This window comes from Pundamilia nyererei, unplaced genomic scaffold (assembly GCF_000239375.1).
Source record: "Pundamilia nyererei isolate P.nyererei 1_Seehausen unplaced genomic scaffold, PunNye1.0 scaffold00042, whole genome shotgun sequence".
In the NCBI taxonomy this organism is placed as follows: Eukaryota; Metazoa; Chordata; class Actinopteri; order Cichliformes; family Cichlidae; genus Pundamilia; species Pundamilia nyererei.
This window is the reverse complement of record NW_005187443.1, coordinates 1747887-1759033: the sequence shown is the minus strand read 5'-3', so window position 1 is coordinate 1759033 and position 11147 is coordinate 1747887. Positions and strand designations below refer to the sequence as shown.

Below are 11147 nucleotides of genomic sequence, written 5' to 3'. Positions count from 1 at the left end.
GTAGCAGAGAGAGAGAGAGAGAAAAGTGTTCTTACTTTATAGACTGTTCATCAATACTGTAAGGACGCAGTGGGCAGCAGCAATTAATTTGGCATTGGCTTTACCTAAAGCTAACAAAAACTTTCCCAGTAGTTTAGAAGAAATGTCAAACTAGTGGTAGAAATCCATAATAACCATCAGTAATAAATAGTAAACTGTTAACTGAACTCAAGTGAACAGTTATTGCACAATTACCAAACAGTATATTCACTAGTCATTTGTAGTGTTACAGTTTATGCCTTTTATAAGACAAAGGTTCAGTCATGTGAATTTCCTCAACATCATTTTTATGTCCATTAAAGCAGGTGTTATAAACCTAGGTGTTATTATTCATTATGATTTAATTGTATACAGCAATGAAAAGTAAGTGACATACTCAGTTTACCATTGATTGTTAGTCATTGATTAAAAGTTACCAAATTAGTTTGTCTGTGAAGGTTCTCAGTCATCCAGGTCATCGTAGTCAAAGGAGCTTCAGATGCTTTTCGTTGCAAGCTCCTTTGACCAAATTAGTTTGCATTGGCATTTTCTGAAAACGTTTCCATCCAAACATTTTTTATTCTCATGTGTAAAAGATACTGACTTCTGTCTAATATTTTTTATACAAGGGAAAACATTTTGAAACTTATCTTAAAAAGAAAACAGCAAAATGTAAAATGTTCACTGAGCAGATTTGCTGTTCACAGCATCCATAGAAATGCAGTTATGTTTTGAGGTGATGTTCTCGCTGACACACCTCAGTGTGTGTGAACTGCTTTAGGCTTTCAAATCCATTTCCAAAACCCAGATTTTATTTGCAGTTTATTAGATTTAGGTTGAAGAGGTTTAAGCTCCCATGTTTTGGGAAATTAGAATTTTACTTCGGAAGATATTCATACAGAATGAAACAATGCATTTAGATAAAGGCGTAGCTTTAACGGCGATACTATTTGTTACAGATAAATGGCTTGTGTTTCAGAGGGCGCTTGAGACTTTTCCCATAGCCATAGTTGCCCTGATTAATGTGCCATCGATGCAAAATGTAAAAACTATCACTCCAATCTGCCTTTCAATGTCCCAATTTGTCCAAGAGGAAGCCAAGCTTTCTAAATGAGCTGGATAAAAGTGACTGCCAAAGGGGATGAATATATATAATTATCTGCGGCTGGAGCGCCAACAAAGGGACTTTGAAAATCAACTTTGTGCGCCAAAGGCTTCATTAGTCTGACGACAACAAAATGTCCCCTTAACTTGCAGGCGGAAAGACACAGGTATCTGCAAAGCTATTAAAAGCCAGCAGTCGCGCAGCCTTGTGTAGCCCAGCCACTATCTGTTTGGGATTAGAAGCTGTTTAATGCGCTAATGTTAATATGCTAATGTGTTAATGTTATGTTAGTGAATTATTAGGTGATTTAAGAAATGGCTGGCTGCTGTTTTGTTGGTCTTACGCACTGACACGTTAGAAAGGATGGATAACTGTGTTTACTTTGTATATGGAAATCCCTGAGTGTCTTTCATCTGTCCTTCCTATAGCGACTAGTGGTCCATGTTAGCTTTGCAAACATCTTAATTGTGTTAAATGAAGGAAAAAGGGGGGAAGATTAAAAGCCATTAATGTGTGTTGTGTGAGGATATGCTATTCCCGGGACAGTGCTTTTGTTCACTTTGCCAAAGCAGAGCAGAGAGTTTCACCTTGAAACTCAATGCACACCAGAATCATTGTCATTGTGCCTACCTAAACCACTGCTGTCTCTCATTCTCACTGTCAAACTTGCTTTGCTCGTCTTTGCATTTCTTTTTGTGATTGCCTCTCTCCATCCTTCTTACTCTCTTTGTACGTCTCTCCCATTTTCTCTCTGTCTCTCTCGTGCTTTTCCCTTTGTAGCCCGGTTTCTCTTCATTGCTCTCCCTCTCTCTGTCTGTCTGTCTAAGCGTCAGATAATCTCACTGGGGGAGACTTTAGAGGACTCTCCATCTGTGTATAAATAGCTCTGGATGAATTATTGAGGGACCTGGGGTTGCTAATAATCCCGCAGGACCCATCTGACAATGACACAGAAGATGGAGGGAAAACAATTACGCAGGCTTTCTCCTTCAGAAGAGTGGGAATGGGGATGGGGGGAGGGGGGGGAACTCCGCGGCCTCTGGGAGCCTCCTCACGGGGCCCAACATCTTGGCTAATAAACCCAATTAAGTCTCCGGAATCAATCGGAGCCCCGGGGGCGTCCTCTCTCTTCCTTCCCCGGACGGTGTGCAACAACAGGAAGTGTAATGATTCATGTTCCCCCTTCTGCATTTGGATCGTCCTCTCATCTCCATCTTGCAGGTTGGCAAGGCGGACGGGACAGGACAGGATGTCCGCTGAGGCAGGATAATAGGACAGGGAGAGGAAAGGAGAAGAGAGAGGCAGGTGGAGTGGCGAGGAGCTCAGAGGAATATTAATGGGAGTCTTTATCCTGTAAGTGTTTTACCAGGGGGATGAGACATGGGACCACTCCCATGACAGAATTCACTTTGTCTTCTTAGTGATACATGATTCATCCGGAGATGGATTCTTGATTAATCAGCTTTGCCTGGTCCTTGTCTGACTGTTGACCCTCTATCTATCTATCTATCTATCTATCTATCTATCTATCTATCTATCTATCTATCTATCTATCTATCTGTCTGTCTGTCTGTCTGTCTGTCTGTCTGTCTGTCTGTCTGTCTGTCTGTCTGTCTGTCTGTCTGTCTGTCTGTGAAAAAAGCATAATAAACTTTGCTGAAGTCTGAATGTTGAATTTATGTTCAGTTAATTTCAGTCAGTCAGCATCCCCATTCAAATCCACACAGCAACTTTTGAACATGTTAATTTTAAATCCATTAAGCGAGTGCAGCGTGAGCAGGTGTGACTCATGGTTCGTGTTTCACTGTCAGTTTTTTCCAACTAAGAAAAACCTACAAGTACCATTTCATAACAAAATCTCTTAGTAAAGCAGACTACAGATGATGAAAAAACATTGTGCACACAACTGTCACACACACTGGGCCGGTATAGTCTGTCTCTTAATGGTAGTTATACACAAGAAACCAAAAAAATCACCATCACCATCTATAAATCCTATACTGCTGTGTAGTGCTGTTTTTGAAGGAGCGTTTTGGTGTCCCACAGTAGTCCAAACACTCCTTAAGAGGTTTTTCCACTGACTAAAGTATAATATTCCCATATAATACATTGAACTATAGTAACATGAGCTCAAAAATGCCCATTTGTTATCTGTCCCACATTGTTTTATTAGTCTCTGCCTCAATAAATTTCCCACAGTGACTGACCTGGTATGTCCGGGTTCAGACTTTAAGTTCGTAATAGGAGTCACTGCAGTTTTAATAATTCATATAATGAAAAGCTAAAATTAGTCCCCCCCCAAAACATTTCCTGACAAAATGGCAGCGGCAGGATGGGAGTGAGGTGATTCGTCTGCCTGGATTTTTGGGACATTTAACGTCTGTGTTTTGCCATCAGGGGAGCTTTTAACAAGCTCATACAAGTGGGTGTTGGAGCATCCATGTTTCATGGGATGCACTCAGAGTGAGTGCTGTTTAAGAAGGTATTTTATTTTGTGCTATGAGAGCTGAAGCATCACATGCGTGCCTTTTCTGTGCACGCCTCACGTCGTGCGATTGTATGAATATGTGGACGTTTTCAGTGCACTCGGGATAAGGGGGGGAGTGGAGGTTGAGTGAGGGTTGTTGCAACTCTGTGTGTGTGTGTGTGTGTGTCTGTGGGGGCAGAGGGAGTTGACACTGTCCTAATGATGCATTTTCTACTCCATTGATTCAATGGCTGTGCTCTCCACTAAATCCTTCACATGCAACACATTAAAGCTGGCCCTTTTTCCTCCTTCACCGATCGATTAGCACAGCTTAGAGACGGCAACTCTGGCAAGCAGGGCGAGAGATGGGACTTGTTGTCTTCAGGGACTTACGCGCACACAAACACAAGCACAAACCATTTAAAAGTTCTCATTGTTTCTCACACATGTATGTCACAATCAAAACAAAAGAAACAAACGAAAAAGGCTTTTTATTCATCTTTAGTTGTAATGTTAGAAGGCATCAGGTCAGCTCATCGTTACTCCCAGCTCATTACATACTGATGCATCGCTGTTCACTGTTCCTTTACTGTCATTGTTTTGTAGAATAGCATTGAAGCATAGAAAGGTTAGATTAGGAGTCGGTGCTATAAATCAGATGGCCTTCAACCTGAAAACACAAGTTCTATGTAGGAGAACCCTAAAAAGAACACATGAAAACAACCCTTTAACCACCTTAACCAGATGTTAAAAGGCAGACTCCCATCTGCTGCTTCTCCTGCGTATCCTTGGAGACGCTGACAAGTCCCATGACAGTGACAATCCCAATCATTTTCCTACAGTGTCATACCGCTTAGATGTGTAGGGACTTCTACTGAAGTCTAAAACACTACCCCGCTCATTGAAAACGACGTTGCATCGGGGAAAAACGTTTTTAGTTTGCATGAATCTGTAATGTCGATTGTTTTTGTCTCCCTTTATTATCCCCCTAAAGGTACCACATTGAAATGTAAAGTTACCTGGTTTTCAAAGCTTCTATTATCTGAAATAAGGTTGTTTTTATTCCCACATCTTTCAGGGCAATCTGGGAGTAATTTATTCTGGGTATTTTTCACTGTGCTGCTTAAAATTCACATTCAAACCATGAGCAAGCTTTGATTTGCCTTGATGATTTAACAGTTTTGCAGAAAATGCCCAGTTATTAAAATTTATTTTACACCCCGAGTCAATCAGAACTTAGTATTCACACAGAATACAGTATAATGACTTTTATTTTACGATCTTCATATCCTCATCTCCAAAAGTAATTTAGTTACAACCGGAGTCCCCTTTATTGTTCAAAATGACTATGTCCTGCACTTTTAAGAATGGAAAAAAATATAACAGACGTACAGAAGTGCCGTCCCTCAGAGATTCATCCATCACCTGGTTATTAACATTTGCTCTATCTATTCCTGCTCTCTGCTTCCCTCAGTGGTACGCTTGTTGTGCGTTTCTATATTATGGATTCTTCCAGTTCCCCCCGAAGAGAGGGCTGAGGGATCTGCATATAGCTGCCTATGGGAGAGCTGAGACTGCTATTACACTCTATTACAAATGAATTCACCTCCTCTTTCATAACACTGCCCCTTAGTTCTGCCTCACTCTGCTGAAATAATATCATAATCAAGACCAACATTCATTCGTCCCCTGAAACAACTCCTGAATTTTTAAGGCCTCTTTCACACAGTGAAAAAAAAGATGCTCGATTTGAGCAACTGAGTTATTTTTTTCCACTCGTACACTCAGTTCTGTTCTCTGAGCTCGTACTGTGGGCTTCAAAGTGCTTTTTTTAATTTTATTTAATCAGCGATTACAGCAGCCAATTAAAGATTTTAAGACGATACAGGAGAAAGTTGGCGTGTTCCCGGAGACCTTGGCTGTGTCCCCTAAAATAGCCTCTATCCTCTGTCTCTTTCTTCCTTGGTGAGTAATGATCTGAAAGGTCAGCAAAGGTGAAGGGGATATGAGCGGCTGCTGCTCACTTTATTGAATTACTATTCCTCGCAGAACCAAAAGTGAGGGGGCTTGTCTGGGCTTTTACGCTTCAGTATCAGATTTACTTGGAGATATGTGACTTTTTTTTCTTTTTTTCTCAAGTCTGCCACTTTAAGTCATCCTAAACATTTCCCTGTATACATATGCATTAGAGAAATGGCGAGAATGATTCTGCAGCGAATAAAGATAAGATGGGAATATAGCTATAGAGACATGGTTTTAATAGCTGTGTTTATTTTTTATTTTTTTAAAGCACTTTTTTTTCTCTGCATTGCAAGTATTAACTTTACTCTTTTAATTTTATTGCATTTGAAAACCAGATACAGACTGAATAGCAATTGTATGGCTCATACCGAGTGTCCCAGTTACAGCAGTACAAGGGCAACTGTATCGTTGAGAAACTCTTTTAATATAACACTTATTAGTATTCCACTTTTGCACTCAGTGCTACTCATTTTCACCATACGACTAAAAGACCAAGGCTTTATATGCCATTTCTCTGAACACAATAAGTCAAGAATTTTTGTCTTTACTCTGACCCATTTCAAGAGTGAATTGAAGAGCGTTATCTAAGCCTCAGCACTCACAGAAATCCAGTCAGAACGTTCTTGTCTTAAGGTCAATCTTTTAAAAAGGAGAAAAAAAACATTCCTGTGTTTATTGAGCAAAGTCTGTCCTTGGTCAACCCTTTCAGGTGAAGATAAGTGCTAACAGAAGTGAGGTAGGGGGAGACGTGGAGATTTCTATTGACTGACTGAAATTGGACAGCCTCAAACAAAGTTTCATGCCAAAGTTTTTCAAGGCAGAGTTCCAGGGATTTCAGCTGTGCCGTGGATAAAGCTTTTTAATGCTATTGACTCTTTTTAGGCTCTTACCAAGTTGTTCTGAAATATTTAAATGATCACTGGGAGTTTCTCCTCATCTGTAGCTGGGAATAAAAGGAGGGAGAGAGAGGGAGAGCGAGAGGAGGGAACTTTTTATGTCCGCCTTTTACAATCCCTGAATTAATAGGCAGAAGATAATTAGAGAACTCTGTACAATAACATTGTCCCTCAAGTTTTTTAGTCTTGGGTGGCATCAGGCAGTGTATGCTGGTAAAAAGTGATTCATGTGTCCGGTAACAGTGCTGAGCACTAATTCATTAGTCCTTTTAATTTTAGTAGGATTATAATTAGTTTCAAAGGAGAATTTGAAGAATGGTGTGTCCCCAACCTGGGCCATGGATGTCACAGAGATCACGGTCGCTATATTGTTTCTGGGAATCTGAGGGTTTTAATTACCTTTACACCCAGTTTACACGTTAAATATGTCGACAGTCTTTAGCTATTAAAAAATAAATAATGAAGTAGCATATAGATACATGTTTTAGTATTTGTTTAACATTTGTTCGAATTGCTATAGCATGGAGGTTAGCTCTGGTGCCTCGTAGCAAGAAGGTCTTGGGTTCAAATCCACCATCTGTCCTGAGCCTTTCTGTGTGGAGTTTGCGTGTTCTTCCAATGTCGCATGAGTTCTCTCCAGTTACTCTGGCATGCTCTCACAGTCCAAAGACACACAGTTGGTGGAGTTAATTGGTGATTCTAAATTGCCCATAGGTGTGGTTGTCTATAGTAGCTGGGACCCTGAATTAGATAAGTGGATCAGAATGGACTGGTGAACTGATAAATCTATGTTGCTACTTACTAACGAGGTAAACTGTTAGATTGGATGAAATGGCAACATATGTACGTCTACATGTAACATAACACATCCTCAAAACCAGGAAAGGTTGTGTGGATTCCTTCTATTTAAAAAAAGTTAGCAACAGACTACAGCACTTAGCTCCTCATGAGCTAAAATATAACCCAAAAAAATCAAATATCTGATTTGCATAACACAAGTTGGATTGAAGCACTCGTTTCAAACCGGGGGTAATGTTAGCCAAAGTCCTGACTTGATACTCGGCATCAGTCATTGAAATGAAGCTTAGCTTAATAAGGAGAATCTGTTTCCATTCAAATGTGCGCATTACATGTTTGAGCAATTCTCCTCTTCACTGCCACTTTCCCACTTCCACTTTACTGTCAAAGTCACTGCAACTTTGCGGTCCAATGATTTTCTTGCCCTCTTATCCAAGACGATCAGTCCTCCATCCCTATTCTCTCTGCACATAGCTCTTCTGTCTTCCTGCCTTTCAACTGTCTTTGCATTCCACTCCATCTCCACCTCATCCTGGATAATCAGAGAGTAACACGAAGTCTCCATCAGCCATCTGCTTACCCTGCTCCATCACCAGCATCTAGACTCTGGGGTCCTGTCCCATTTCCTACTTTTGTTCAGGACACCGCTCTGCTATGTTGCATTATCGGTATCTAATCGCTAAACTCCTCTAGATTCATATATAATGTATATACAGGATAATGTTCTTTGGTATGAATGATCCCTCCTCGTTGAGTTATCTTTTACAACAGAATGTTTAAACAAACAATGAATCAGTCCCATTGGCAACTTGTTGGGCAACCCACTGGCAAAGGCAGCTCATCAAATTTGGGTTTTCCAAATCAACAAGGTCAAAGCTCCATGTGGTCCAACACAGCTGTCGTTTAAATAAGGTCTGGTGATGGCAGATTTCTTTCTTCTTCCTCCACCAGAAAGTATTCAGCCTCCACCATTCCCCTGCTGCTTTCTTTCATCTTCTCTCATTTCCTTCCCCATATTTCTCTCTCTCTCTCTCTCTTTCCCTCCCTCCCTCTTTCGCTGTCTCTCGCTCGTTTTCTGTTTCTCTCCCTCTCAGTGGGTGTGTGTCCCTTTAGGGTGTCTGCTGCAGTTGAGATAAGAAGCGAGTGTAGGACACAGGGGGATGGTGTTCACAGAAGCTAGGTGATCTTATCTACTCTCTCTCCCTCTCCGTCTCTTACCGAGCATCCCTCGCTGTTCTGTTTTTCCTCTCTGCTGTTCTCCTCCCCCTCTTTCTTTTTGCCCTTCTTTCCATCTTCCATCGTCTCTCTCTCTCCTCTCCTCTCACACACACACGCACACATACATTCTCTCAGATCCCCCTCTGCGCTGCTGTTGATTTGAATTTGAAGTGATGGGAAACCAAATTGGCAGCATTGACAGCAGAAACAAACAGCTTATCTCTCTCTCCTGGGCCAATATGGATCTTAGTCAGATACTAGAGCTGCTGCCAGCATCTGACTTGTGACAATGATGATAAATTGAACATTTGTTGACTGTCACTTTTCATGTGTGTGTTGGCGTGCATGTGTATGTGTTTGTGTATTTAGTCATGTTAGAGCATCCATCTCTCATACGTGAGTGGATCTAAATAAATGTACTTAGCACATCTTTCATTTTCTTCTATATTACAGTATGCTCTACTTAATACGAGACAGCTATAATATGTAGCTATTTCCAGGTTAAGTTTTAATGTACAAAATGCACAGTGATCACACGGGTTAATATGTAGTAATCCAGCATGTCTTTGGTTACTTTTACTCTCAGAGTTACATCTGCTGTTGTGATTGGGTAGATTATAAAATGTGGGGAAGGCAGGTGCATTTGAATAAATGGAAATTATGATTTCATAAATAAAATAGATTTACATTTTGTTTTTGTTTGGGAATAAAATACTAAGTGGTGTATTTTATTGGTGATTAGATCACCTAGTTCCTCCACTCTGCATGCCAAAGTGTCTTTGCAGGCAAACAAATACATAACTAACATTATGCAGCCTGTCTTCTAATGTTGCACATTCTGTTCTATATACAGTAAATGCAATTCATCACTGTGGGTGTGAAACAGTCAAAACTTTCTGGGAACCTCTGGAGCAAACTGTTTAGCTGAAATATGAAATAATCTCCATATCTGCATCGCAATGTTACATATTCACACACTGCTAATAATTAAAAAATGTTAATGTAAAATGTCATCATGAGTATTTTAGCTTTTGCTACTTAGGTGTATTTTGTGAGTAAAAATTCATTTTTAACATTGTATTTCTGTTCTTGCTTAAAGTAAGCCAAAGGAGTACGTCTTCCTATTTTGAATCCGCTGATTGCTGTAGGTGACTGTGCTCCAAACATGTGAATGAGCGTCAGACGTGTGAATCAGAGGCTTGCGTGTCCTTCCTTTGGGACAGCAACGGCATGTAGTGCTAACACGACAGGCCCGGAGAGGACAAGGAGGTAGCCAAGCTGTCAGCGGCCAGCTCCCACTTCGCCTAATGAGAGAGAGGCACGTTAATTAAAAACACCAACAAGCAGAGCTCCCTGGGGTCCCACCATCAGGGCGACCTGGGGTTAAAGACACAGAGCAGAGAGGATGGAAGCTGCTCTCCTTCCACATACTGTACATGATGTTACCCTCAACAACAAATAGCCCCCAGTATTTAAAAAGGACAAAGAGCTTCGAGAAGGGGGTGCATTATTTAAAATGCACTGTGTTTTGGTCTTTGGTCTGTAAGTAGGGGTCTATGATAATCATCTCAGACTTAGGTGCTGATGTTCTCAAAACAAACTATGTACCTTTGTTCTTACAGATTGGAAACAGCAATAACAATAAATATATTATATGCACTATGAAATATTTTCTTGCTGCTGTGATATAATGATTTTGAATACCTCTATAATCGCTTTTTTGGAAAAATTCCCAGATATTGTAATGCAACAAGTCCAAAGGCTAATTGTGCACATTTGGTTCTTTCCCTGATTGTGACTGAAATGAGTGTAAATGAAGAATATTTACATTTTTCCCACAACCTGGATGTGAGCAAACACCCAAAATACCTGTGCGTACAGTATGAGCTCAAATTGCGCATCAACCTATTGTGCAATTGTCTCTGTGAGCGTTTTATTAATCTGTCAAACACATGAATCATTAGGCTTGATCTGTAGATTGACAGTTTGTCAGCTCTCTGACAGTGGCGTGTGCCTCACTGTCAGCGGGGGGTGGCAAGGGAACAGCGCGCACGTTCCCCCACGGCTTCTTCTTCCTTGCCTCCTGCGTCTCCATCTTCTCTCCACCCCCACATGTCAGCCCAGGTGCTAACAAAACCGAGGATTGTGGGTAGTCTTGGAACATATGGAGCAGGGAGATGGAGAAATGAAGAGTGGAGGGAGTAAAGTAGAGGGAGGGTGGGTAAGAGAGAGAGAGAAAGAAGCTGTCAGGCTGTCTATCCCTGTCACAACAGCCAGAAGAGTGCGATGGACGAATGGATAACTGCTATTTCAGGCTGCCAGGGAGAAAGCTCAGTCAGATTTGATGTGTTGATGGGGGCATGGTGGCTCTCGCGCAACAGAATACACAAATCGTCACACGTTGACGCAAATTTTAGTCCCACTTATTTCCCTTCTGCATGCAAGTGGATTGCATTCGCGGTCGCAGAAATATTCAATTTGTTCAGTCACCGAAATGCTGTTTATTGTGGACACACAAGCACGAACAAATTCCCTCTGCGGCCATGTAGACAGAGTTTCAGAGCTATGGCTGCAGGCTTACTCCGTGTGTGTGTGTGTGTGTGTGTGTGTGTGTGTGTGTGTG

The 11147-nt window shown here is 41.1% G+C and overlaps 1 protein-coding gene across 3 annotated transcripts in view; it reads left to right on the top strand.

Moving 5' to 3' along the window:
* The window catches only part of celf4 (CUGBP, Elav-like family member 4), an 88534-nt gene that overhangs the window by 10311 nt on the left and 67076 nt on the right, over positions 1-11147 (top strand). The window lies entirely within an intron of this gene.